The sequence below is a fragment of the Lepisma saccharinum genome, chromosome 26, assembly GCF_977018435.1.
Source record: "Lepisma saccharinum chromosome 26, izLepSacc3.1, whole genome shotgun sequence".
In the NCBI taxonomy this organism is placed as follows: Eukaryota; Metazoa; Arthropoda; class Insecta; order Zygentoma; family Lepismatidae; genus Lepisma; species Lepisma saccharinum.
Genome location: NC_139254.1, coordinates 49,456,193 through 49,483,302, shown reverse-complemented (window position 1 = coordinate 49,483,302; position 27,110 = coordinate 49,456,193). Strand labels below are relative to the sequence as shown.

Sequence of the window (27,110 nt, the reverse complement as noted above, 5' to 3'; positions counted from 1 at the left end):
CTATTGGTTGATCACTACCATTGTCTGCTTCATCTTCCAGTGTCCATAGTGTCCATTCCGTTGGTGGCTTTGGAACTGGGAGAGAATCAGATTGCAGAACTGGGAGCACTGCAGATTCCAAATTTGGATATGAAACTGTGTGTTTTGATTTACTTGAAATTCCACTTACTTTCGTTAAACAAAAGTATGTAGTCTCTAGGTTTCTTCCACAACTGTGGTACGGCAAATGGCATAGATGGGTGGGTTCCATGCAACCAACCTCTTAAATAACAAGGGCAACGTAAGCAACAGTTCTGTGGTGCCCCACACTTCCCCTCATCTACCTTTGATTCAAAATACAACTCGTACGCCTTTTTGACAAGCGGGGAAATGGGATGTTTTGGAACTTCGTCGTAAACTCACCACACACATAACAGAAAAGGTTTGGTAAATTAACACACTTCCTAGCCATCGCTGAACATGCGAACACGCTGAACACGTTAAGGGATTTGCACGACACACACTGCAGGAACAGACACTGCTTGATCCCACTAGCAACTGACTGATGCAAATAACTGCAACTCCAATATACCTCAACCAAGTGGCTATCTATCCCTTCCCTCTCCAACCCCACTCCTATGCAATGTCGAGCCCTAGTAACAGCCTGTGCTGATAAGCGTCGCGACAACAATAACATGCAGTCATGCGCTGATAAAATTGCGTTTCCAGAGAAAAGTTTAGGTGATAGCGAAAAACTGTTTTCACTATAGTCATCAGGGCACAGCTAAATCTAGGTAGGGGGTTTCAAATTCGGTACAGGGTGTGCGAAAATCATTCTCGTCCTGGGCGCTGAAATCTCTAGCTACAACTCTGATAAGGAAGTATTTCCTTTCGAGAGACCATTAATAGATTTACACCATTATAAAAACATAACACAATAAAAGTATGAAAATGTAATTATCATTTTTTTATATAAAGCAATAATTAAATAATATGTAACACTTATTAAAAACATTTCACCTGTCTTCTAATTTTTTGACATTTTGAACCAGTCGTTAAAATAATTAATTTGCTAGTTTATAAATGTAGCAAATTAATTTGTTTATATATGTTTATAATATAAATATATATAAATATATATAAATACATTAATTAATTATTTAATAATTGACATATATTTCATGACAATTAATTATATCCAAGGTTTCGAGCTTGATCCTGGGTACGGGCCTGCACACACCAGTAGCATAGCGGCCGCCCCCGCAACTCCCGCAATGCAAGGGGGGAAACCGCAATGTGCTTCTGAATTATTATATAATTGCAGAAATTCCACAGATATTGTCGCTTGTAAAAATAATCGATTTACGAGGCAGAAATCTGGTTGCCAGTAACTTCATACGACGTGCATAAAGTGAACTTAAAACACCAAATCAAACCAAAATTTCAAAGGGGCCCAAAACCTCAGTTGGAGGTGGGACCCAGAGGGCCCTAAGGGCCATTAACCCCTCCTCTGCCACGCAGGGTGTACAACGTGAGTTAAAGGTGACCGTTATTTTGTGTAATTTTGTAAGTTAATTTTTCTTACATATTGAAATTTTGTGAACAATTCTGTCGAACTAGTTCTTATTTCCCAATGTGTTACGATTTCTTGATCTGCAGTTTATGAAGTGAAAATTCCTAGCTGCAAATTTCCTTGTTCGATTTAGTTGGTTGAGTTTTTTGAGTTGGGATAGAAGGAAGGATCCTTGTGTGAAACAACTTGAAGACAATGCAATAGTTGAAGGAGAATGCTTATGCAAATTCGAGCACTGATGGTCTATTAATAAAAAGGTTCGTGTTTCAGGAAAAAGTCCTTAAAAATATATGATCATTGGTCTATTGAAGAGAGAAAGTGGCAGAGTTAAAATTACGAATAATGATATTGAGGTCCACTAACCTGTGGCAACCTTCTTTTATTTTTATGGGGGGGACTCAGTCCTTCCAAGCTGCATTTCATTGAGTGACAAATTTTCAATGAATAGAGTCCCTTCCCATCTATATCTCAAGACTAGGGTCCGCAGTTATTTCTTCGTAGCAGATTGCAATTTACCTTGTGATGTTAGGTTACTACCGACAATCTAGATGTCCGGTTCAACCCCCATAACTGAAGTGATAAGTTTGATTTAGTGTATTACTCTCTCAGTATTAGAAGGCTAACATGAGCGACTTATACGTTGAATCTTGGCCTGGAGCAATCAGAGGATGGCTTAGGGCTGAAGGCGGATCCACTTCCAAGTCCAAAAGAGGAGTGTTTCCTATGTTTTTACAATTCCACCAAAACAGTATTTTTTTAAATATCTGTGTATTATATGTAACTTCATTAAAAAAATGTTTCAAGCAAAAAATGATAATAATGATAAATCATATTTTTTTCTCACTAAGGGTGCACCCAATAGTATTTTACTTACAGGGCGGCCCCAGAGAACTTCGCTACGCCACTGACACACACAGACATACATACTAAACATTTCTGAGCAGGAGATTTATTCAAGGATGTTGAGATTGGTGAACATGGCTAGTTTTGTGAGGTAAGATAGAACAGTGCGTAGGCAAATATTATAATATAGTTGAAGATTTGTCAAAGATTGGCGAGGCTCGTACTGAATTTAAGCTGTATTGTGTAGTTCTACTCGTGGGAGCTCTAACAGGCTCTTCTACCACTTTTGGATATTCGCGAGGTGAGGATGAGTGATGATATGCTAAAATGGATGAAGGGTTGCCCAGACGGGGATTCGAATTCGGAGCCCCTTGCGCTGTAACGTGCTATTGTATCCACTCCACCAAGGAGCTCGACCCAAGGCGTTCTTTGTTTGGGTTTTCCTAAGAGAAGTAACTCGGTTAATGGTTGTGTGTTAAGTGAATCAGGAATAGCCGAGATTGTGAATATGCAGAGCCAAAAATCTGTAGTGTATATTAGTTAAGGTTGTAAGGGGTGGTCCTTCTGCGGGATGTAAAGTATATTTAGCGCAAAAATTGCCACACATTGAACTTCATAAGAATTTAAGGGAAGCTGCAAGCTGGCCCGTAGACAGGATTTTATTTCGGGGAGGGAGGCTCATCCCTTAGCACGAGCGTCGCCATTAATTGGTAGAAACATTACCATGGTAATAATTGTCAATTTACAATAATAACTACTATAAGACAATAAAATAAACCAATTTTAATTCAAATTTATTGCCGATGCTATTATTATTATTATTATTATTATATAAATTGAGATAATTTGCTACTCGATCCACCGTATGAGTGAATTTCCAACACAACTGTTGTCCATTATTTTTCTTACATTTTGTACAGTTAGTGAACTGAAATTCATACTTAGCCTATTGCATTTTGTTATTAACTTTTACACATTCCGTTAAAAAAAAAGGATTTAAAAGTAAGGGCCAATCTTTTTTCAAAAAGTTTATGTTGTGTGACTTCTCACAAAGAAAATTATAAATTTTGGAATCTGTGGATCCATGTATTATTTTGATTAAATGGTATAAAAATATAACTTGGTTCCTCTATTTTACACTAAACTCTTTGATCTAATGTTTAATCTTACTAAGGCAGTAAAATTAATTGCCATTATATACTATTTAAATTAGGTATTTGTAGGATTTCTGGGGGGGTTTGAGCCCCCTTAGCCCTCACCCTGGCTACGTGCCTAGTTCAAAGAAATTTGTGGAATATACACCGTATTATATAAGGTACTTTACGTCGCTTCTATACGTGTCTAGATTCATCGCGACGATGGGAATTGATCATGAAGTGACGAAATAGAGTGGGAAGGAACACGTAACGATTACCACACTTTGGCTGGGATTCGAACGCAGTGTCCATTGCATGAAAGCTCGACACGCTACCCACTACATCACAGCAAGCAGTTTACATAAAGAGAAACCGTTCAAAGGGAACGTATTATGTGACTGTTGCATAGCTTTTGACCAAGCCGTCTGCCGGCTGGCACCAAACTAGGACGGGGAAAGCGCTTTCGTCACGATCACGTGACCTTTACCTCAGGAAGATCGTTTTGTATTTTTTTGTGATCTCACCTGACTGGACTTCCACCCGGCAGAAACCAGTCAAGTGGTCCCAAGTGCTTGCGCTAGATTCAAGTGTCAAGAGATCGAAGAAAATCGTCTCAAGAAGAAACAGGTAAGTTGATTTTTCGATACTTTTTTGTCTAGAAAATTTAATACATAATCCACTATTGTTTGTGTTTGTTGTCAGTTTGACGTTTCTAGTGTACAATCAACCGCAAAATTAACAATATTCAATCGTCCATTGTCCTCTTTTCTTCTACGTTCTATGTGCTTTAAGTGAGTGTAAATGTACAGTCACGGACACATGTGGGTTGTAACTATTACATTGAAAATGAATAGTGTTGTTACAACCCAGACGTGTCCGTGACTGTACTTGTGCTGGAGCAGAGGTTCTCCTTCACTCAGTGATGTGCCGTAGACTATAAGTTTACGTCTACATGCGTTGTCTACACGTATTCTACGCGTAGATTACATTGGCTACATAGACTACGTAGACAATCTAAAGTGCATTAAAATTAATTTTGAAGGGTTTCATGAAAGAAAAGTGACATTTTCAACTATATTGGTTCCTAACGAAATGAAAAGAACCCTATTTACAACAAAATTTCTCTCATCTTCTACAACTATGGAAGAAGATAAATAGTATGCAAAAAACAACAACAGATGGCAGTCGTGAGGCAAGAGTGGTCTTTTCCCAAAACACTAGAATGTTTTCTATATTAGAATTTTTTCAAGGTGAGAAATTGTTCGCATTTGGAAGAAAGAATATGAAAAGTTCTTCTCACACATTAGCAACTGATAGGTAGTATAATTTTCTTTTAATTCCACGGCGCCCTTTGCTAAGTTATCACCTTTTGCCATGTTGCTCACATAGATTACGTATTCTTCGTGTATAAAATAGTCTACGTGTAGAATGTAGACTATCGTTGTTTACGCATAGACGCACATCACTGCCTTCACTGATTCATGCTTTCTTTTGCATCGATTTAATTAATTGTATTCATTTTTCTGCCACTTTGGGAAAATCGCGGAGATGATGATGAGTGTCGATACAATGAAAGGACAGTCATAAATAACACTTCCTCTTATGACGTGAACACACACTAGGAAAGGATTTTTCCGAAATTAAATCCGTAAGGGGGGAAGGACGTATTGGACTTTTAAAATCTTGTTACATTTAGTCCAAACCGCTGAACCTAGAAGCACGAGTATATTTCAATAACAAAGCTCTCAACAGATGGTGCTGTTGCGACAGACAAAGCTGTGGACAGGTTTCTAGTAATTTACAGGTGACCCGACTACGATTTAATTAATGTTAATTATTTTTAATGTACCAATTAAATTGGCGGGCTTTTTTCTGTAGTATTTAACAACACTAACCAATAGATAAATAGTTAATTTAGTGTCGCTTGGCAAATGTACGGAACATATTCTTTATTTTTCCTTGCTTGTATGTTCTAAGCATGACAATGGCAATTCACTATAGGCGAGATACAAATTTGTACTCACAAGGGAGGTTATCTGTGTGTCCCCCTCCGATGTGTATAGAGGAGCCTAAAGGAAAAAATACGTGTTGTTTTTGTTTCAGCTAAAAAAAAAACTGTTTTAGGGGGCAAACCCCCTCAAATGTCAAGATGAGGACAAATTGAAGTGGGGTTCTGACCCCTGTGTCCCCCTCCGATTTCCATGAAACTTGGCAGGTACATAGAGGGGCCCAAAGGAAGAAATAAATGTTTTTTTTGTTTCAGCTAAAAAACTGTTTTAGGGTTCAAAACCCCCCTCAAATGTCAAGATGAGGACAAATTGAAGTGATGATCTGACCCCTGTGTCCCCCTCCGATTTCATGAAACTTGGCAGGTGTATAGAGGGGCCCTATGCCCCCTATTTCTTCCTATGCCATATTTACGTGGTTTCGGGGTCAGATCCCCACTTACATAATCTCCCTTGTCAGGAGACTAGACCGGTAAGGTACTGAAATCCTCATCTTCCACCTCGAGAATTATCTCATTATCCACACAAACCATGGTTTCATCATGTTAGTGGTACGAGAAATGTAATTGTTTTAATTAATAGACTGAGATCGGGTCATTTGTGTACTAGGCAACATCTATCCAGAATTGGAATAACGAATAATAACAAATGTGAATGTGGCTGGGAAAGTGCAGATGCACAACATATAATACTGGAATGTCCAAAGTATAAGAGAGAGAGAAATATATTGTATAAAACTTTATATAATCTAAATGTTCAGTCTCCAACAAATTTGTTAAGTTTGGTTGTCAATTCAGATGTGCGGTGTGGCTACAGTCTGTTAACATTTTTAAGGAAATGCAACATTCAATTATAAAGGGAAACGTGTTCTCTTTTTTAATCTAAAATCTGTAAAATAGGGGGGAAACTGATAATTTTAATGTAAAACAATTATGCATATTGTAATGGACAAAAGTAGTAGGATCAGCCCGGTTCTGCGCCCGAAAATGGGGCTCGGTGGGGCTCGCAGTGTTGCCAGCTCCTCACTCAAAAAAATCACCAAGGTTTTTGTTTTTGGGTCTAACCTAACCTAAAGCAAGAAGCTGGCAACACTGCTTGAGGCTCGCTTTAATGGTTTACTCTCGTAAGGCATGAGCCTTATTTTCTCGCAGTGTTGCCAACTCCTCACTCGAAAAAATTACTAAGGGTTTTTTTTTTGGGTCTAACCTAACCTAAAGCAAGGAGCTGGCAACACTGCTTGAGGCTCGCTTTAATGGTTTGCTCTTGTAAGGCATAAACCTTATTTTCTCGCAGTATGGCCAATACCTTACTTGAAAAATCACCAAGGTTTTTTTTTGGTCTAATCTAACCTAAAGCAAGAAGTTGGCAATCTTGTGTGCTTGCAGTATTACCAATATTTTACTCGAAAAGTCACCAAGGTTTTTTATTTTGGTCTAACCTAACCTAAAGCAAGGAGCTGACAACACTGCTTGAGGCTTGCCTTACAGTGCATAAAGCAATTTGCCAACCTACTGGTATTTTTGCCATAGTTTTTTACAAAAAAAAAGAGGAGAAAGAGAGAGGGGGAAAAATTAAACAACCGACAATGTTGCTAATATTTACCTACAGCTTTTTTTTACTTGGCAAGGGCTTAGCCAATTTATATACTGGCGTAACATACACACACTGGGCAAGGAGAGCTGGCAACAAATATATACTGCTGTAAAAGAGAAAGAGATGGATGGATGGATGGCAACACAGTATGTGTGTGCGTGTGTGTGTATAATATGTAGCATTATTAACTAGAGTGTGTTGGCAACCCACCTGCAACTAAAAAAAGATAGAGATACCAACATTGCTGTAAGATGAAGAGAGAGAGACCTATCGTGATTTTTGTAAACCTCTCTCGGGGGGAAACACGATGTGCTATACACACGTGCGCGCGCTGGCACTTTTTATTATTTTCGTATTGTGAGGCAAACAAACAAATAAATAATTGTTGTTTTTTAGGATTCCTGGCCCCTATAACCTCGCCAGGGTGCGTGGTGCCCAACCAAAAAAGTAAAAGGTTCTAACGGCTGCGGTTGTAGATAACCGCACCTCTGTAGGGTTTCACGTGTTTTTTTTTTTTTTCCCCAAACTTCCATGAAACCCTACAGAGGACCTCCGTAATGCATGCAACGTGTACTAACGACTCTAGTGTTATTTGATGTTGTAATATTTTGGATATAGAGTTTTATTGTGTGATAGATAAAAATAATTATGTTTATTATAATATTTTTTTGATGAAGATGGAGAATGTATGTGTGTGTTACAAATAAAGTTGCATGCTTATTTTTTTAGTGTGTTTGTATGTGTATGTGTTTTTGATGTTCGACAGCATCTGAAACGATAAAAAAAAAGAATTTTATTGTTAATTTTCTCATGTAAAAACAACAACAACAAAATTTTTGTGCAAAAATTTCTGATTGTCTCGTGCTATAGTACAAAAAACTGATGAGAAAAAAGATATTGTAACTGATAACTGATGAAATTGATATTGTAACTGATCTTGAACTAGTGAAATTTTCGTATTGTGCTATTGAAACTGATTGTGCTAGTTCAAAAATTTCTTATTGTGCAAGAAAAAAATGTAAAAAAACTTGTTAAAACTGCTCTGTGACCCTCTCGTTCTTCACGTCGTGGACGAAGGACTTCTCGGCGACCAGGATCACACTGCATACGGTGTCCTCGGGCAACGGACTGTTGAACTCGCAGACGACCTTGATGTTGGTTCGATCGTTGACCACCACCTGCTTCCTCTTCGTGGTATTGATGACGAACATGGGTCTGCGGGTTTTGAATTCGCTGGGCGTGTAGTACATGTCCATGCTTCCCTCGGTCACGCGTTTGAAAGAGGTGTAAGCTTCGTAAAGTTTGAGGTAATCGTCTTTGGTCATGTCGAGGTTGTAATTCTCGCGCGGGAAGACTTCGTTCCTACCGTTCTTGAGATAAACGTTCTTGATCTTGCAGTCGTCGAACTTGCTGGAATCTTTTTCCTGGTTGTTATCGCGCCCGGTCTGAAAGAGCACTACGACGAAATCTGGCATGTCGAACTGTATGTTGTTGAACTGTGTCGTCACGTCAAATTCCATGTGACTTCCCGACGCCATCTTCTGCACGCACTGGTAACCGTGAAAGTGAATCGGCACCTGCGGACTCTTCAAGATCTCCGCTTTGTACTTGAGGGCGTAGTTTGTTTCGTATTCCACGATCGGCATTCTCAATTCCATGCTCCGGATGACGCACTTGGCCGCTTCAGGTAATGTGTTGGCTATCGGCGTGCCGTCGGCGTTCAAGTTGGTGTATCGCATCAGTGCGTCGTTGTCGTTGGCTGCTCTTCGAAACGTGATCCTCAGTCCACCCTTCCACATGATCTCCTTGTAGTCCGAGAAGAATCCCGGCAGCAGACGCATGAGAAAAAGCACCGTGTGACTTCTAGTCGATATTTTGGTCCCCGCTTCGAATCCTCCCACCTGGTAGTATGCTGCATCCGTTTTGGATAATTTCAATGTTCCCACTGCCGTCGACGTGATGCCTGGATAATCGATTCTGTCGATGACGGTGTTGTGTTTCCTCACCTCCACCTGCGAGAACAGGTGAGGCACGAAGTTGTCCACGAGTATCAAATTTGCATTGGGCGGAAACGCGTCTCCGCTTTCCTTCTTCACCACGTCGAATTGAAGGTAGAGGTCCGCTCTGTGAGGATGAACGAACCCATCGCCTACGTCCACGTCGTATTCGATCTCCCTGTTCGCTTCGTTGAGATTGGCGAACGTGCGACGGTTGGGAGGGAAAGATTGCAATTCGTAACTTTCGATTTGCTCCATTTTCACTATGCGTGTTATTTATTATACGTTCATCTCCACAATGGCAGTGGTCGTTGCACCTGCGAAATCCACCACGTCTCCTTTCTCGTTTGTCACCACCAACTCTATGTCGTCTATGCGGTTGCGGCATACTGGAAAATAGATCGGCGAAGAGGGTGTGTAGATGATCGGTTCCATGAATTCGGAACTGGGTTTGAACGTAGCTATGATTCCTGTCTGCTTGTGACTTCCTAACAATCCGTCCGAGGATTTTGTGATCATGCCTTCCGCCACGTTGCAGTGAACGTTTAGAGTCTCTATGGCTAGAAATTTAGGAATGTTGGTTGCCGTATGTTTGATGCCAGCTTCGAGTTTGGTGTCGTTCTCGAAACCTAAAAGTTCTCCCATGGTGCCCAGGTCCACGGTCTCCGTCGCCGACACGATTTCCACTCTGTGCGTGACCGAATTTTGAGAAAGGTACGTGCCTTTGGGTAACTGAGCTTGCAAAGTGGAAAGATTGTATTGGCCTGGCGTGACGACGATGTGTTCGCTTCCGACACTAATTTTATTATTGTGCTGCGTGACGTTAGGTATGAGGTACATGCTGTAGAATGCACGCAGAGCTACGGATTTAGGATAGACGATGTCGTCGTGCAGCGTGAGTTTCAAGATCGAAGATTCGCTCGTGAGATGGAACACGCCCATTGTGTTTGAAGATTCCACAATGCTTTCTGAAAATGTTCCACCGACGGGTTATTTATTTTAGACATGTATGCGAGAACGGAAAGGCATAGGTGGCCGCAGTTAACATCGGTGAAACCCTGGATGCGTTTGTCATTGTAGTAGAGGTTGGCAACACTGAGATACTTCACCAACCTGGCAGGTGGTGTGCCACCGAACGAATCGAAAACAAATGCATTGTTATCGTCAATTTTGAGGTAGCATATCCAATGTGTATCAGGATTTTTGTAACTGTCCAGGTTGACCACGCCATACTCCTTTTTCTTCACAGCAGAGGGTAGAGAATCGGACATGAAAACACCCCTGAAGTTCTTTATTCCCAACAGTTCGATCAGAGATTCAATATCGAAGTTGGACAGGGCTTTTTCTTTTTTTTATATTTCTTCAAAGCATCGAGGTTGCTTTTTTGTTTTTTGGTTATACCTTTCCCCTTCTTCTCCATAGCCAGGTTGTGACGTTTCTGTTCTTCCAACTCGGCCTTGTTCTTCTTCGAGTCGATGACGGTTTTCGCGATGGCGGCACTTCCGCCGGCCAAACTTCCAACGGCCCCCAAAGCTGCCAGGATGGCTGGGATGCTGAATATGAAACCTCCAATCTTTTGCTGTTTCCGCGAACGCTGCAAGCGTCTCAATTGAGGTGTGCTGAGAAGTAATTTCATTCCGTGTCCTTTCGTCAAGCAAAAACGTTTCTTCTCGCGTTGTTTCTTGGTGAGTAACCCATCGAGGGCACCTAGATTTTTCAGATTGGAGTATGGTATCTGGTACACGACACCTTTGGGCTTCATGTTGATGCTCTATATGTTATTTTCACGGTATGTTATTTATATATATGTTCTGAGATTTTTTTTGTGTTGTGTAATTTTTTTTCGGTATGTTATTTATATATAAATGTTCTGAGATTTTTTTTGTTCCGTGTAATTTTTTTTTCAAGGATATACTCCGCGTAGAGCCGTTACACAAATTCTATTACGTGCTTTGTTTTCTTACCAAGAAGTTCCTTTGTACCCTTGTACACGATTCGAGTTTTGTTCTCGATTAAAATAGCTAGCTTCTCGTCGGATAACATGTTAGTGTATCGATCTGGTAAAAATAGACTGTATTGTGCGTTGAGCAACAGACGCGCCTTGGGACCATACTGGGTAGAAACAATTGAACCGGAAGTTATCGTGTAAGGTTTGTCCATTTCCAATTCCTGAATTTTTACATATTCGACTGATGAATTTAGCATTTGTTTTAATGCTTGGGCGTCTAGTGATTGTTTACTCATTTTTTTATAAGATGGCAAACACAACTGGAGTTTTTTTTTTTACGTAGTGTTATTTATATACCGAAGAAATTTTTTTTCAAGGTTCGAGAATTTTTTTTATTTCTACACACCCCATCCAAATTTTTGTTTTGTGTTCATGGCGATGGTGGTGCCCAGTGCTGCAACTCTTTCTGCCAGCGAAGCGTCTCTGCTAACAAATCTTTCGAAAGCTGCGTGCTCTAACTTTCTGTCTGCTTCGTGACGCGCATCCAGATCGGTGCGAGTGGTGTTGTAGGCGATGTCGTGATCTTTGCATGCGGCGTCCAACGGATTCACACCCTTGTCTCCTCTCTCCAATCTTTTCTCGAGTTTGGTACCCGGTCCGCAGTACTGGTAGCCGGGTAAATGCATCTCGAAAGGTAACTTGTTGATGATGTCGTTCACGAGTCCTTTTCCTTCGGCCACGTTCCAGAATCTCGGAGGCAGCGTGTTGATGATTTTGATGAGGTAACCTATGCCCTTGTCGTCGTTCACGATGAAGTTGGAAAGTTTGGTGCTGATCATGTCCACGATGCCAACCTTCTCGTTGTAGAAATTACGATTGCCTGCATTCTCCTCTCCTGCAATAACCAACAACCTGTCTATGAGCTTGCGCACGTCGTCCACCCACACAAACTCTTTGGGCAGGGTGTTGTAGAGTTTGACGCCGCTGCCTGTTTTCACCTGGTTCCAAATCGGTTTGATGAGATTTCTGTACTTCTCGCCGCTGCTGGATTTGACCCTATTCTGCGTAGCGTCGTTGTTTTGGTATAAGGCATCCGTCATGATCAAAATTTCCTTGTAACTCTGGTAATCTTCGTCAGTGTAATCTTTCGGCTGCTTTTTGGCAACGAGTTCCCACAGTCCCACCGTACCCGGATACCTGTTCGAACTATCCTTCTCGCCTAAATTAACTTTAATGTCGTTGCCTTCGAAGGTCATCTTCGATTTTCCAATCTTCCAAACCACACCGCCGCCTTCGTTACTCTCCATGCTCGGATACAATCCGAACACTTCATCTTTGTCGAATTTCCCCGTGCTCAGGTAGTCTCGTGCCAAAGGTCCCAACTCGATCTTATCCAAAGACGACGGCGTGCTACCTATGGCTCGACGTCGTGCCGGTATGTCCTTCAGTTCGAACGGCGTCGAAGGAATGCTCGAAATGGGCGTGGGTACGGTGTAACTTTTAGCTGAAAGTGGTACGAGTTCGTTGATCAAATTTTTATTTTGTTCCGTGACACCTTTAATTTCTTTACCTAGATCGCTGATGGCGTCGATCACAGGTTGATCTTGACGTTTCTTCTCTTCGTAGAATCCGCGATTCTCGGATTTCCAACCTTTGAAGCGTTTCGCGAGGTAATCGCGAAGCTTGAGATTTTCGTCTTCGATTTTTCGTTTCGTCATAACGTTATTTATACACGTCGTTTCTCACAACGTTGCAACGTTTAGAAAGTCGTTGATTTTGTTTCTGTATTTTCCGTCGTTGGGTTTTCTCGTCATGTCGATCGTCGCGAATCCGAAATCGTCACTGTTCCAACAGTGGGAGCAGCAGCGTTCCGAAAATTGATTGTAGTTCATGTCTCCGCCTACGTAGTCATCGTACGCGTGCTTGAGGTTGGTGTGATCTTGACGAAACAAACATATGAAATTAGCGTTGTCGCGTACTAACTGTTTTGGAATTTTGGAAAACGTTTGAGCTAGGAAGAAACAATCTATTCCTTTGTGACGACCTTGCGTGAAAAAATTACGAATTTCATTTTGATTTTCCAGGATGACATCGTCGAACACAACGACTGAATTTTCACGACAATCGTCGAGTGGTTTTATTTCCGAAGAGAACGTTGCAATATCCAGACCATCGTACAGTTTCCTCAGTTGCTGGTATTTGGATTGCTCCAAACTTTTCGAGAACACGTACAGGTGCCTGTTCTTCCAATCTAACCAATTCGGTGCGAGGAGAAAATTGTCCACGAGCAGTGTTGTTTTCCCACACCCCGAAGGACCTACGATCAGACAGCGAATGCTGTCGGGAAGCAACTCGCCGTTCTTTTTTTTGTTTGACTTTCCGAATCCGGTAGACGCTTCACCACGTTCCACGTACTCACAAGATCACTTCGTTCGCGTCGATCCAACTCTTTTCCGGAAGTCCCAGCCATTTGACAAACAGTTTGTCGCCTTTCCTACGCAATACTTTCTCGATGAGGTACGTGTCGGGATGTTTTGTTTTAGAGAGTTCCTCTTCGTAAAATCTTCCTTTCAAAATCTCGCCGCTACTATCTTTTATTATATACGTGTGTCGGTTTCCGGGTAAAACTCGAACCACCATAAAAAGTTCTGTGCTCCAATTTTTTGTGAACCCCTTCTCGAAGGTGCGTTTGAATTTGCTGATCCTCACCTGGTCTCCAATTTTGAATTTTGATTTCTTGATAGTCGTGGGAGTGTACTTTGGACAGTAAACTGTAGAAATTAAACGCTGCTCGTCAGATTTTGTAACGTCAGCTGGCTTCATGCCTATCGTTCTGTGTACCGTATCATTATAGGTGTCGACGAGTTCCGGCAGTATGTCGACCCATTTGTAATTTCCTCGAAGCGTGAATCGTTTCCACATGTGTGTTTTCAAGGTTCGATTAAATCTTTCCACGATGCTGGCTTTGATGTGACTGAAGGTTGAATAATGTCGAATGTCATGTTTTTGAATAAACTTTTGGAATACGGCATTGTAAAATTCCTTCCCTTTGTCCGTTTGCAAAAACCGAGGTCGTCTGTCGCTTTCGCGAAAAATTGTCTTGAATGCTTCCGTGACGCATGTCCCCGTTTTGGCTTTCAAAGGTAGAGCCCATGCGAATTTCGAAAACGTGTCTATGACGGTGAGGAGATACTTGTTGCCCTTGTTCAATTTATGCACATTTTTTAGATTGCCGCTACTCATCTCCACGAGGTCACTTTGCCAAAGGTCATCGATTCCCTTGGTTACCACAGCTAAACGTTTGTAGTTGCGGCGTGCAGGTTTATGCAATTCTTCGACGATGGCTTGCCTAGACATTTTTTAGAGATTACGTTTGAAGAGAAGCACAAGCGTGATGGGATTCAAAGAGGGTGGCACCTCACCAGTGTTTTGAATGATCAGCTTATCGCCAGCACTCATGTCGAAAACGGTAAGATCTTCGTCTTCGTGTATTTCATATACGTTGCGCGTTTCGTTCCAACGTGCCAGAGGAATGTTTCCTGCTTTCTGAACACCACGATTCGATATCAAGGTCATGGTGGGAACGCTAGCTTTTCTGCCGTGAGACCAGTACGAAAATTCGTTTATCTGAATCGTGCCATCGAGGAGAAACTTGTAGTACGGATGATAAGGATGTAACATGTATAGTTTGTTACCTTCGACGAACGTGGAGATTCTCTGTTGATTGGGTATGCTGTTGATTTCGATGGCTTGCAGAGAATGCAGTTTGACGAATTTAGTATCGATCCTAACGAGGTTGCTGTGAAGCTGTCCCAGTGTATTTTGTACGGGCAACAAATATTCGACTATGGTATCCGTTACTGTAGAAAATGACGGTTTGATTTTCACTTCCACGTTCAACTGCTTGTAGTTTTCGTTGAGTTCTTGCAACTTTGCACCGAAAGAGGCCAGCGTCGATTCCTGCGTGGATTCCAGCACTCCAACTTGATCTCTGATGTTGACGACAATACTCTGAAGGTTCTCGACTTGATTTAATTTCGAACTTTTCTCGGTAAGATCGTTCACGATGCTTCGCATCTCGGTAAACTGCGTGTGAAGGTCGGCGACGCTCTGCGAAGTGGGCAGCGTCGACACCAGCGAAGCAAGTTCGTCTCGAATCTGTTCCACGTTCACCGTTTCCGTTTCTAGTCGTTTTAGCATACGTGATATGTTCCTTTTCAAAGCGTGTAATTCTTTGGAGGTGGGGAGATTGGCCACCCTACTCTCGAGATCGCTCAATGAACTTTTGATGTCGCTCGAATCGGATAGTGCCGTCACCGCCGTTTTCAATTTTTCCAAATCTTCGCTCGAAGGTACGCTCGTCCGTAACGATTCCAAGTCACCCTGTATGTTGTCCAGCACGTGATGAAAATGAGCAAGATTGGATTCGACGTTCAAATTTTCTAAATATTCGATCTTCTGCTGAACCATGCTCAACGTGTCTTGTATGCTCGTCAACGCGTTCGCTTCAGCGTGAATATTTTTAATTTCTTCGTTGATCAACTCCAGAGACGCCTGAAGCGTAGCGATGGTGGTTTGAAAGTGTTCGAAATCTCGATAAGCCTCCAATTGAATTTTTATGTTTGCGACGCTTTTGCCGATGACCTGCAGTTCGTCTGACGATGGTAGGTTCGTCATAGTATCTTCCAAAGTCTGTAACTTGGATTTAATTTCTTCCAACGTGTTGGCGAATTCTTCTTGTAATTTGGAAACAACAACATGCAAGCGTTCTACATCAATATCTTTCACGACGGTTTGAAGTTCAGAGAAATTCCTTTCGATTGCCGAAGTTCGTTCTTCGATTTCGAGTTTCAATTTTTCCATATCTTCATTTTTCGATTGAAATTGCTGCAATTTGAGCAAATCATTTTGAAGCTTATCCACGCTCAACTGTATATTTTGAACGTTGTCGTAAGAAGGTACGTCGACATAATTTTTTATGAGCGTTTTCAGTTCGGAATCGATTTTCAGAATGGGGTCGAGACATTGCGTTTGGAGCGTAGCGATCTCCGACTCTAAACTTTTGTTTAAGGTCTCCTGCAAAGCGATCAAATCGCTCCTCAACTTTTTAATTCGGACGTCCAACATGAGAATCTCTTCTGCGTGGTCTACACGTTTGGTGTGGCCGAAAATGTCGTTAGGCATTTTGGTTACGGGTTATTTATTAAAGGATAGACGATTCGTAATTCTACGAAGAGAGGAATGAGCTTGTCGTAATCTCCTAGGAGTTCCACGTATAAACAATCTCCTGCAGAAACATCGTACGTAATATTAGAAAGCATCTTGTCGTGCTTGATTCGAAAAATGTTCTTGCCGGTAGATATTTTGATTTCGCCTACGTTTTCCGGATTCACGGTGATCCGAAGTTTTCCATCGATCGGAATTTTGTAAAAATGTAAATTGTTGTTGAAGACGTAAAACATCTTGCCTACATCGTCATCCAATTTCATCCAAATGCTGTTAAGGTGAACAATCAGTAGACCGTTGAGTTTAGTTAACATGGAAGGTAGAAATTCATGATCTGTCGTCGCGCGGTGTACAGTCTCCATGTTGGTTTGTTTTCGGAAACCAAAGAGATTCATAGGTATGCTGGTTATTTAAGAATACGGTCAAAGTTTTTTTGTAATGACAGTCAGTGTTTTTTTTTGTTGTTTTTTTTTATGAATCTTCTGTTGAAGATGGGCATATGTTGCAGGTTTTGCTTTCTGCTAAGCGATAGTGCCCCCACGGCAGTGTGTGGATTCCACATTGGAGAACGCACCTCTTGTCATCGTTGGGATCCAGGGCAATCTTCCTCACTTTGTTGGTGGTCAACACATGGTCGACGCTCTGGATGCGCTGTTCTGCTCTTAGAACCGACGACTTGGTCTTGAGGCAATCGACGAAGTCCTCGAATGTGAGATGCTCCCGAACCACCTGTCTGCCGACACCCTTGGCCTTCTTGGTAACGCTACCCTCGGCTTTGATGGTATAGGCCTTGGCGCGAAGACCTGCAAACTCGAGAATCACGTCTCCGTCCTTCTCATCTTTGAGTTTGCCGGGCTCTTTTTTGTTGCGAGTCGGGATTTTGTATCGGTTTGGCTGGGGATAGCCTGACGTGTCAAAGAGGTTAACCAAAGATGGAACTGTGGCTATATCCCCGTATGCGTCGGCTGTGCGAACGTGGTACACCAAGCTGTCCGTGTCCGTGTAGAGAAGCGAGATGTTGTGACCGTAGTGTGGACGTAATATGTTGTAATACGTCTCGAACATGTGAAGCTTGCTCAGATCCAGAACAGTGGCTCCGACGTAGATGGGTTTGTCGAGCCTCACCTCACCTTGCTTCATGTGAATCAGAGCCAGCTGCTCGTTATAGATTGTTCGAGACTTGAACAATGGACTTGCGACAAGCTGACGACATCGCTCTTTCCTCGTCACCAATTTTATGTCCACGCGATTCCGTACATTCTCCATGGTCTTGCCAAACACCGCATTATTCATGAGCTTGAAGAAATCCTTATCAAGCTCGGACGTGGCTGCGGTGCGGTGTTCGGTGTTGACTTCGATGTATGGGCGCAACCACGGAGAATGCTCGAACTTGAGGATGTGGTGAACTGCGTGGACCGCGACCCCTCGCTGCATCAACCACCGGAGATTCTGGTAGTGCAGGATGTAATTCTTCTTGGGTTCGAAATCCATGACGAGCTTCTTCTGGTTGGAATCGGGTGGACACTTGAACTCGGGTGCAGGGGGGAGATCGCAGAACAAATCCTGCAGCTTCTCGGAGAACTCAAGGTCCACCTCGGCGAAGAACCCATGTTCCGAATCGTCGAAGCTTTCGATGTCGAATTTGGAAGGATCGGCCCACTCGAACCCTCTAAAGGGGAGTGGCTGCATCATGGAGTGCCCGTACAAGTTATTCACGTCCGTGTGCATGATGTAGCTTGACGGTTGGGTGGAGTCGTAGCCAGTAGCCATGTGATGGTTGTTGGCGCATGCGTGCCGTTGCGACACCTGGACCATTCCACCCCGCACGGCACGTTCTACAAACAGCATCATGTCCTCGTCCGAAAGAAGCTAAAGCTCGATCTTCGTCACCAGAAGCATGGCTGACCACGCCAGTCCGGGGAGGCTATAGAAGTAGGCGGGGTCCAGCTTGTAGATGGTTTTCGCAGTTGCACGAAACGCCTGGAACACATCGGCGAGAAGCGTCACATCAAGTTTGAGGTACGCGTCGTGGTAGTCCCCGAGAGTTCGACAACCTAGCTCGCGCCACATGGACTGGGCATGGTGGTATTCTTCGTTGGTGATGTTCGAGCCTCGTAGCTGACTGTAGAACTTCGCCTGGGGAGGTAGCGACGTCTCCGCGAACTTGGCAGGGTCTGTGACGTATTCGTAGGGGTAGACCCCCTTACGCCTGAAGAGACCGGCGTCCAAGTTCGGAAAATTTGGAGAGGTAATGAGCATTTGCTTGTTGCTAAGCTTCCCCGCGAGAGCATCGAGGCTTGCCGGGAGGAACCTCAGGGAGTCGAGGAAGCGAAGCTCGACGGTAGAGCGTGATCCCGGGATTCGAACCCATTTGCTCACACTGATGTAACGCTCCTCGTTCTGCGCCAGAACGTTGATTCCCTCGTTGTCGTACCCAAGATGCTTGATCAGGTGGTGAAAGTCGTACCCCGAGCCATTGTGAAAAAACACAGGGATGAAGCGCGGGTCCCGGGCCATGCGGTTGCAGTCGTCGCACCAAGGACCAACATACCTACCGTTAAAGTGATCGTGGTGTCGGACTTTATGGTTTTTGGCAGTGTACTCCTCAACGCAGACAGGGCAAGCGATGGTCTCGTCGTGTCTACGTTGATCGTCGGGGGACAGTGGGAGCATAGACTTGGGGGTCAACAGCACCTTCCCTATCTCGTTGGCTTCCACAACCATCCTCTCGAGGAAGTGTTTGGCTGCGTCGGGACCACGGTACACGTAGGGCTCGGGGGCGATGTGCTGGTCTCGTCGCACCACAACGTAGGCATAACTCGAGGCCTCGTGGAGTTGGTAAGGGGTGGTGGAAGAAACTTCGGGATCGGGATCGCAAGTGGACAGGGGTTTGAGAAAAGCCTCGAAATCCGCGATGATGATAGCGGGGTGCTCCACCATGGCACCGTGCATGCGGAAACGCTCCACGGTGCCAGGTTTGGGCAAGACTACCACACCCGGCTTGTTGGCATTGCAATAAAGTTTGTGGTTAGCGAGCTTCTCGGCAGCGATGTTGGGACCTCGAACATGTTGGTAACTGCGTTGATCCCGTCCGTCGAATATTGACAAGCACCTGCGACACACCTCGACGTGGTGACTATCACTGCTCCGTTGGCTCGAAACAAGCCGAGAGAGGGAACGGATGAGGGTGTAATGGTGATGGGTCTCGTCCTTGATGAGCAGAAGATGAATTTCCTGCACACCATCGTCGTCTACGTCGCTCACCCGGATAGGGTACACCACATTTTCGTCGGTGAGGCCATAAACGTTGATGGCCAACCGAGGGTTGCGTGTACGGGTCTCGAACTTGCGAATGTCCGAAAGCGCCACCGGGTAGTCGATCCCAGCCATCGCATCTTCCAGCTCTGGCTCGTAGGGTAGGTAGTGGTTAACTCGGTGTGGATGGTTTTTCCGGTCGACAGGGTGTAACGCTGCAAGCACACACCATACGAAGCACTTGGCGTCACTGTTCTGAATGTTCAGGATGGCCTTCTTTTCCACAATCGTATCTGGTAAGGGGACGTAGCTGGAGGCGGAGAGAGGCACAAACTTGCAAAGTTTGACGCGCAGTTCGTGAGGCTCCCCACACAGCGAACCCCCCGAGCCCTTGGCTTGATGTTCTTCTTGCTTTGCCACCAGCTCCTCGACAAACTTGTTGTAGATGACCTCGAGGTTGTCGACATCCGCCAGATGCAGCGTCTTCGCCTTGGTGTTGTGGCAGAAGCTGTAAATTTCATCAGACGGCTTCTTGTACCAGCAACGAAGCGATGCGTAGAATTTGGTGGAGTGCGTTGCAAGCACATCGCCGAGGATGGAAATAATTTGGGCTTGCACGTTCTCCAAAAAGCTACGCACGTCGCATGAGCCCTCCGAAGTAAGGGGAAAGTCCTCTAACAAACGTTCGAAAGCAGACTGGTTCGCTTTCGCCACAGTCTTGATGCGTTTGGCGAATGGTGGCGAGTCGGCTTCCGCTTTCCTCTTGGTTGAGCTGGTCGACGGTTGAGCACCAGATGTACTTTCGCTTAAACAAGTAAGCTTATGCTTCTTGGCATACGCAATTGTGATGTATTTATTGCATCCGGAACATAGTTCAGTAGCAGCCAAATGCTTGCCTGGCACGCAGGTGCGACAATGTCTTGCAAAATGTTTGCTTGATATGGTTTTTTTGCACACGGGGCAATTTTTCATGGAGCGCATTTTTTTTGGGGGGTATGTTTATTTATATATGGGTGGTGTTGCCTTCCTCAAATATGTGCTTTAATCAACTCTATAAAAAAAATTAAAAAAATATATAAGAAAAATATAATTGTAGATAGAAAAAAACACAATAAATATTGTATGCATGTGTAATTCTATTTAGTTTATTTTTGTTAGACACTAATTTTCTTCAGATTTTATTGCCCATTAGTATATTTTTCCACCAATCTAGTAGAGGTATGAAACTATGAAAATATACTTGTTTATATATATTCTATTATTTTGGCTGATATAATAGCAAATATATATATATAGCTATTTTGAAATTCTAAAACTTTCAGGTATACTTATTTTTACATGCAAACATACATCATAAAAAAATTACACAATCATATTTTTTTTCCATACACACATTTTTTATTTTCAGAAAACAAAATTATTTTCGATCTTTATTTTTTAAATCAAGCAATAAACATTATTTGTGTTTATAGTATTTGTCGGGCAATAGCAGATAAAACAAGAATGGGTTTTCTACGACCCATAGTTTACGAGTTACAAAACAACTTAGAAATTACATCTTGAAATTTAAATTTAAAATAACTCGAAAACAGTAAGCACTAATCATTATGTTTCCAATAGGTTGTAGAGTACATTCAATTTTTTATCAAATATCATTAAAATTTTCGAAATAGGGTAAAAACTAAGCCAGCAAATCAAGTTTCTCAAAAAATAAAAAAATTGTCTATATTTTCGAAACTTGAAGGGGTGGAATCGATTTTATTTGCCAGTCGAATAGTTTTCGTCAAATCCTATCCAACAAACCTAAAATCATCATCCTAGGTCAATTAGGAGACAAGAAAATCAATGTCTTGGAAAACATCTTAAGACAAATGTCTTAAGAAAATTTTCTTGACAGACCGGAAGTAACATCTTGACAGACCGGAAGTCGACTTTGTTAAAGATTAAGACAAATATCTTAAGATGTTTTCCAAGACATTGATTTTCTTGGTTTCTATGGGGCCTAGAACCACGCAACTTTGGATTATGTATATACCGTTGTTTTTTCCTACATATTTACTAGAGTTCGATAGTGCTGTGGTTGTGTTGTTGCCTTGTAATCAAGAGGTCCTAGGTTCGAACCCGATAAAAGTATATAGTGGTTCGGATCCTACTTTAAAAAAACTGTAGGCCTAGTCCCGATTAGCCTTACTGTGCATAAAATAGACTTAAAACAACAAATCCAACCCAGAGTATCAACAAATTCAAAAAATAGAGTTTCCCCCTGTACACTTGTATAATTGTAAACTCCAAGTTCGATACCCGACGGAGGTGGTTCGGATCCCACTGTAGGTCCAGTTTCGATTAGCCTTACTGTGCATAAAATCGACTTAAAAACAACAAAATCCAATCCAGAGTATCCACAAATTCAAAAAAAAATAGAGTTTCCCCTGTACACTTGTATAATTTTAAACTCCAAGTTCGATACCCGGCAGAGGTGGTTCGGATCCCGCTGTATGCCCAGTTTCGATTAGCCTTACTATGCATAAAATAGACTTAAAACAACAAAATCCAATCGAGAGTATCAACAAATTCAAAAAAATAAAGTTTCCCCTGTACACTTGTATAATTGTAAACTCCAAGTTCGATACCCAGTGGAAGTGGTTCGGATCCCACTGTAGACCCAGTTTCGATTAGCCTTACTATGCATAAAATAGACTTAAAACAACAAATCCAACCCAGTGTACACGCGTCAATACTATCCACTATAAGTAAACTAACATGATCATAATCATTGCCCCCTCTCCCTCCGATTGTTACCTCGCTTTTATGTTATTTGCGATGAAGAATAGTTTTTTTCAAGCACATGTTATATATGCTCATATTTTTTTGTTTAGCGTAATTTCGTTGTTTAATCAAAACAACACTTTCTGTTCACTAACGCCGCTCGCAATTATTATTAACACACACACATGCAAAAAAATAACAAAAAACAAAACTTACCTACAAAAAAGCTGCTAGCAATTTAACACACACAAAACAGTAGTATAATTGCGTAAATTTTAGTTTTATAGCTGGTCAAGCAACTTGTGTGCGTATAACTTATGCTGATATGGTACTCACCTGACAGACCAAACTAATTCGGTTTCTATTACACTTGATATTACACTTGGTATAGCGTACACTTTTATGCGGCTACCCAGTAGCAATACTCGACTGCAACTGATGTGCGCGGGGTTTCTAATAAAAACTTATACCTGTCGGTAGCTAAAATTCCAAGGTTGGTTCGAGTTACGTGTGCATGGCCATTGACGATAAATAATAACAAAAAAACAACACACCCATCCATCATGATTTGGATCGCAGCCTTTGGAATTTTCTGCATTGTAGTCGTCATAATATGGGTCACCTTGGCATACTATAGAAAATCCAGCAAAAAGAATGACGGAAAAGCAGACAAAAGCCCTGGCGTGTATCACATCCCCGATTCGCCGGATGTCGATCAATACCCGAGCGTCCCTGGCATGCCAGGCGGCGGAAACAACACAATACCGACGAGGCCACCCGGACAAAGACCACCTGGAGCTGGGCCGGAAGGACCTTCCGGTGGGAACAATAGCGGAGGAGACAATCAGACGCCACCTCCTAACGTCCCCACGCTACCTCCTCCAACTACCAGCAGCACTCTGCCAAATAACCAAAATACTACAACAACAATTAACCCACCCACTATTGCCGGCACCACCACTACCATACAAAAAAAAACACGTGAAACTCTACAGAGGTGCGGTTATCTACAACCGCAGCCGTTAGAACCTTTTACTTTTTTTGGTTGGGCACCACGCACCCTGGCGAGGTTATAGGGGCCAGGCATCCTAAAAAACAATAATTATTTATTTGTTTGTTTGCCTCACAATACGAAAATAATAAGAAGTGCCAGCGCGCGCACGTGTGTATAGCACATCGTGTTTCCCCCCGAGAGAGGTTTACAAAAATCACGATAGGTCTCTCTCTCCTCATCTTACAGCAATGTTGGTATCTCTATCTTTTTTAGTTGCAGGTGGGTTGCCAACACACTCTAGTTAATAATGCTACATATTATACACACACACGCACACACATACTGTGTTGCCATCCATTCATCCATCTCTTTCTCTTTTACGGCAGTATATATTTGTTGCCGGCTCTCCTTGACCAGTGTATGTATGTTACGCCAGTATATAAATTGGCTAAGCCCTTGCCAAGTAAAAAAAAAAAGCTGTAGGTAAATATTAGCAACATTGTCGGTTGTTTAATTTTTCCCCCTCTCTCTTTCTCCTCTTTTTTTTGTAAAAAAACTATGGCAAAAATACCAGTAGGTTGGCAAATTGCTTTATGCACTGTAAGGCAAGCCTCAAGCAGTGTTGTCAGCTCCTTGCTTTAGGTTAGGTTAGACCAAAATAAAAAACCTTGGTGACTTTTCGAGTAAGATGTTGGTAATACTGCGAGCACACAAGATTGCCAACTTCTTGCTTTAGGTTAGATTAGACCAAAAAAAACCTTGGTGATTTTTTCAAGTAAGGTGTTGGCCACACTGCGAGAAAATAAGGTTTATGCCTTACAAGAGTAAACCATTAGAGCGAGCCTCAAGCAGTGTTGCCAGCTCCTTGCTTTAGGTTAGGTTAGACCCCAAAAAAAACCCTTAGTAATTTTTTCAAGTGAGGAGTTGGCAACACTGCGAGAAAATAAGGCTCATGCCTTACGAGAGTAAACCATTAAAGCGAGCCTCAAGCAGTGTTGCCAGCTTCTTGCTTTAGGTTAGGTTAGACCCAAAAACAAAAACCTTGGTGATTTTTTTGAGTGAGGAGCTGGCAACACTGCGAGCCCCACCGAGCCCCATTTTCGGGCGCAGAACCGGGCTGATCCTACTACTGACAAAGAACTGCAGAAAAGCTGTTAGGTCAAAAATAAAGGCATGAATGAATTAATATCTCATTATTCTAAATTATTCTAATCAAAACTGAGCCTCTCCTATGGCGCAGTGGTAGCGTCGTTGCCTTGTAATCATGGAGTCCCGGGTTCGATACCTGGTGGAGGCCCATAGTGGTTCTGATCCCTCTTTCAATTGTAGTGCCGATCCCGATTAATCTATTTGTGCATAAAATGAACATTAAAGAAACTTCGATAATTTGATCCTCGAAACCGACATATGTAAGTAAAAACCATTGTATATACTTCGATAATAGATATTGCATCGTGACCTATCGATATTTAGACACAAAATAAATCTTAAAATTTCGGAGAACTTAACATCGCCATACCTAATAACTCCAATGTATCAAAAGTGTGGATAGACAACTGTAGACATACCCTGAAAGTGGAATTTTCCCCGGCACATGGTTGCAGGTGTGAAATACTGCCAGTTGGGAGCGAATATCTTGTTCTGAATCACTTTCGGTATTGTCACTCAGAAGACGGTTTCGGCAGAACTTTTACACTGCCATGTTCTTCCGTGCTCGACTGGCAGAAGCCAGCCTCTATCGCGGAGTGGTTAGCACAGCGCGCTACGACGCCAGGGGTCCAGGGTTCGAATCCCGGCTATGACATGTGAGTTCTTCGCGAGTGTCCCTTCATCAATTTCATCATCATCACGCATCCTCATCTTCGCGATTAGCCAGAAGTGGAAGAAAAGCGAAACACAGTCAACCAAATCAATCAATCCCGAATGCTGCTGCCCACCACCCAACAGTTCGGTACGGTAGAACATCATTTCCTAAAGCTTCCACAAGCTCAGTGTGACATTCTCTCGCATTCCTTCCACGGAGAACTGCTATGTTCACATAAGAACGCTGTTCACGCCGGGTCACATTCATCCTGCACGACTGTTAAACACGCACTTACATCCGTCAGTTCAGTGTCTTGGCAGCCACTACCATCTAGTGGCGTCACAATACATTACACGTGACGGAGTCTCTTGCTTGACCAACATTATCGTGGAAAAAAATGGTTGCCATGACTTCTGCTGCAACCCTCGTATTATTAGTCCTCTTGTATAGTATTCTAATTGATGCTCGTATGTGAACAACAACTCACCACCACCACATCCCTAGACACAATAACCTCAATTTCGGCTACTTATTGAAACAAAAGTGTCCTGCGTCAAAAAATCGGAAGTGTTGTGATTCTATCTTCTACACAAGACAATTTGCAATGTGTTAGTACAGTCACGGACATTTCTAGGTTGTAAAGAATGCATTGACTTTCAATGAAATTGTTACAACCCAGAAGTGTCCGTGACTGTACAATACAGTATATACAGTAAAACCTCCTTAATCGGACCCCGATAAGCCGGACTTTGCTTAATCCGGACAGGCAAAAGGCAAAAAAAAAAAGCAGAATGAAAGGTTTTGAATGTGGCTAGAAGTCAACAAGAGAACTTCCCAAAGAAAAGGCAGTCAACCACTGATGAAAATCTATTTCCCGCAGACTTTGTACTGCACTGTATAGTGTATTTAGGCCTATGCCCTTTAATTAAACGTGTTTTGTTGCTATAAACGCAGTTTTAATGCACTTTCTACTGTTCTTTTAGGTTATTTCAGTTAATCCGGACTTTCGTTAAAGCGATCAACTTATCTATTCCCCCATTAGTCCGGATTAGCGAGGTTTAATCTACCTATATATTACAATTTCGTTACAGTTAATGCAGTAGTATTTTTACTAAGACAAAATTATTAAACATATACACGTGCTTTAAAAATACACTAACCCCACGATGGAGTGTTATTTTACAATTTATATTGATAGTGACGGCGACTAGATTCCAAAACCGGGGGGGTGGGGGGCAAGGGGCCTAAACTAAGGGGGTTAAAGACAACAGTTTATTTCCCCCTTTGTAGATAAGGTTTAGCACAGTGCGGGGGCAAATGGGCGAAAAGTGGGTGGGCAACTGCCCCCCTCATCGCCACTACTGTATGTTGATTATGACCGAGAATATATTCTTGTCTCAAAAGACTGCAATTATATGTCACATTTTGACAGTTTCTCAACACCCCTACACTTAATGAATCCTTACTTTGTACATTGCCCAATAACTAATAAGCATTAACTTGATGTGGTTCTCATAGTTACTGTTATTATCTCTCTTTATTTTTAATTTCTTCCTCTCGAAGGGTAAGGAGAGAAAGATGGAAGGGAAAGTACGGATAGAGAGAGAGAGAGAGAGAGAGAGAGAGAGAGAGAGAGAGAGAGAGAGAGAGAGAGACCATGAATTTAATAGGGCGCTAATAGTTTGACGGGACGCCGCATCGTTTACACTTTCCGAATTCTTCTTCTTTTTTCTCCTTAGATATTCTCTTCGCCTTAGCTCGCGAGGTGACCTCTCCCCCCATCTCTCCCTCCGGAACCGCGACTATGAAAAGTGGTGATTTGGAATAAGGATTCTACATATTTTACTTGGAAGACATAAATTAGGCTAGAGCATCTGGCTTGTACAGTCACTGACACTTGTGGGTTGTAACGATTCCATTGAAATTTAATGGGATTGTTACAACCCAGAAGTGTCCGTGACTGTACTTATGGAAGTCCGTGCAGTGTGGG

At 42.5% G+C, this 27,110-nt stretch overlaps 1 protein-coding gene across 2 annotated transcripts in view; it reads left to right on the top strand.

Annotated features, from left to right (window-relative positions):
• The first annotated feature begins 4,072 nt into the window (after nucleotides 1-4,072).
• The window catches only part of LOC145979836 (alpha-tocopherol transfer protein-like), a 179,555-nt gene continuing 156,517 nt past the window's right edge, over nucleotides 4,073-27,110 (top strand). For both annotated transcript variants that reach the window (XM_083112866.1, XM_083112864.1), the window contains exon 1: nucleotides 4,073-4,158. The gene's annotated coding sequence lies outside the window, so the exon portion shown is untranslated. The remainder of the gene's footprint in view (nucleotides 4,159-27,110) is intronic.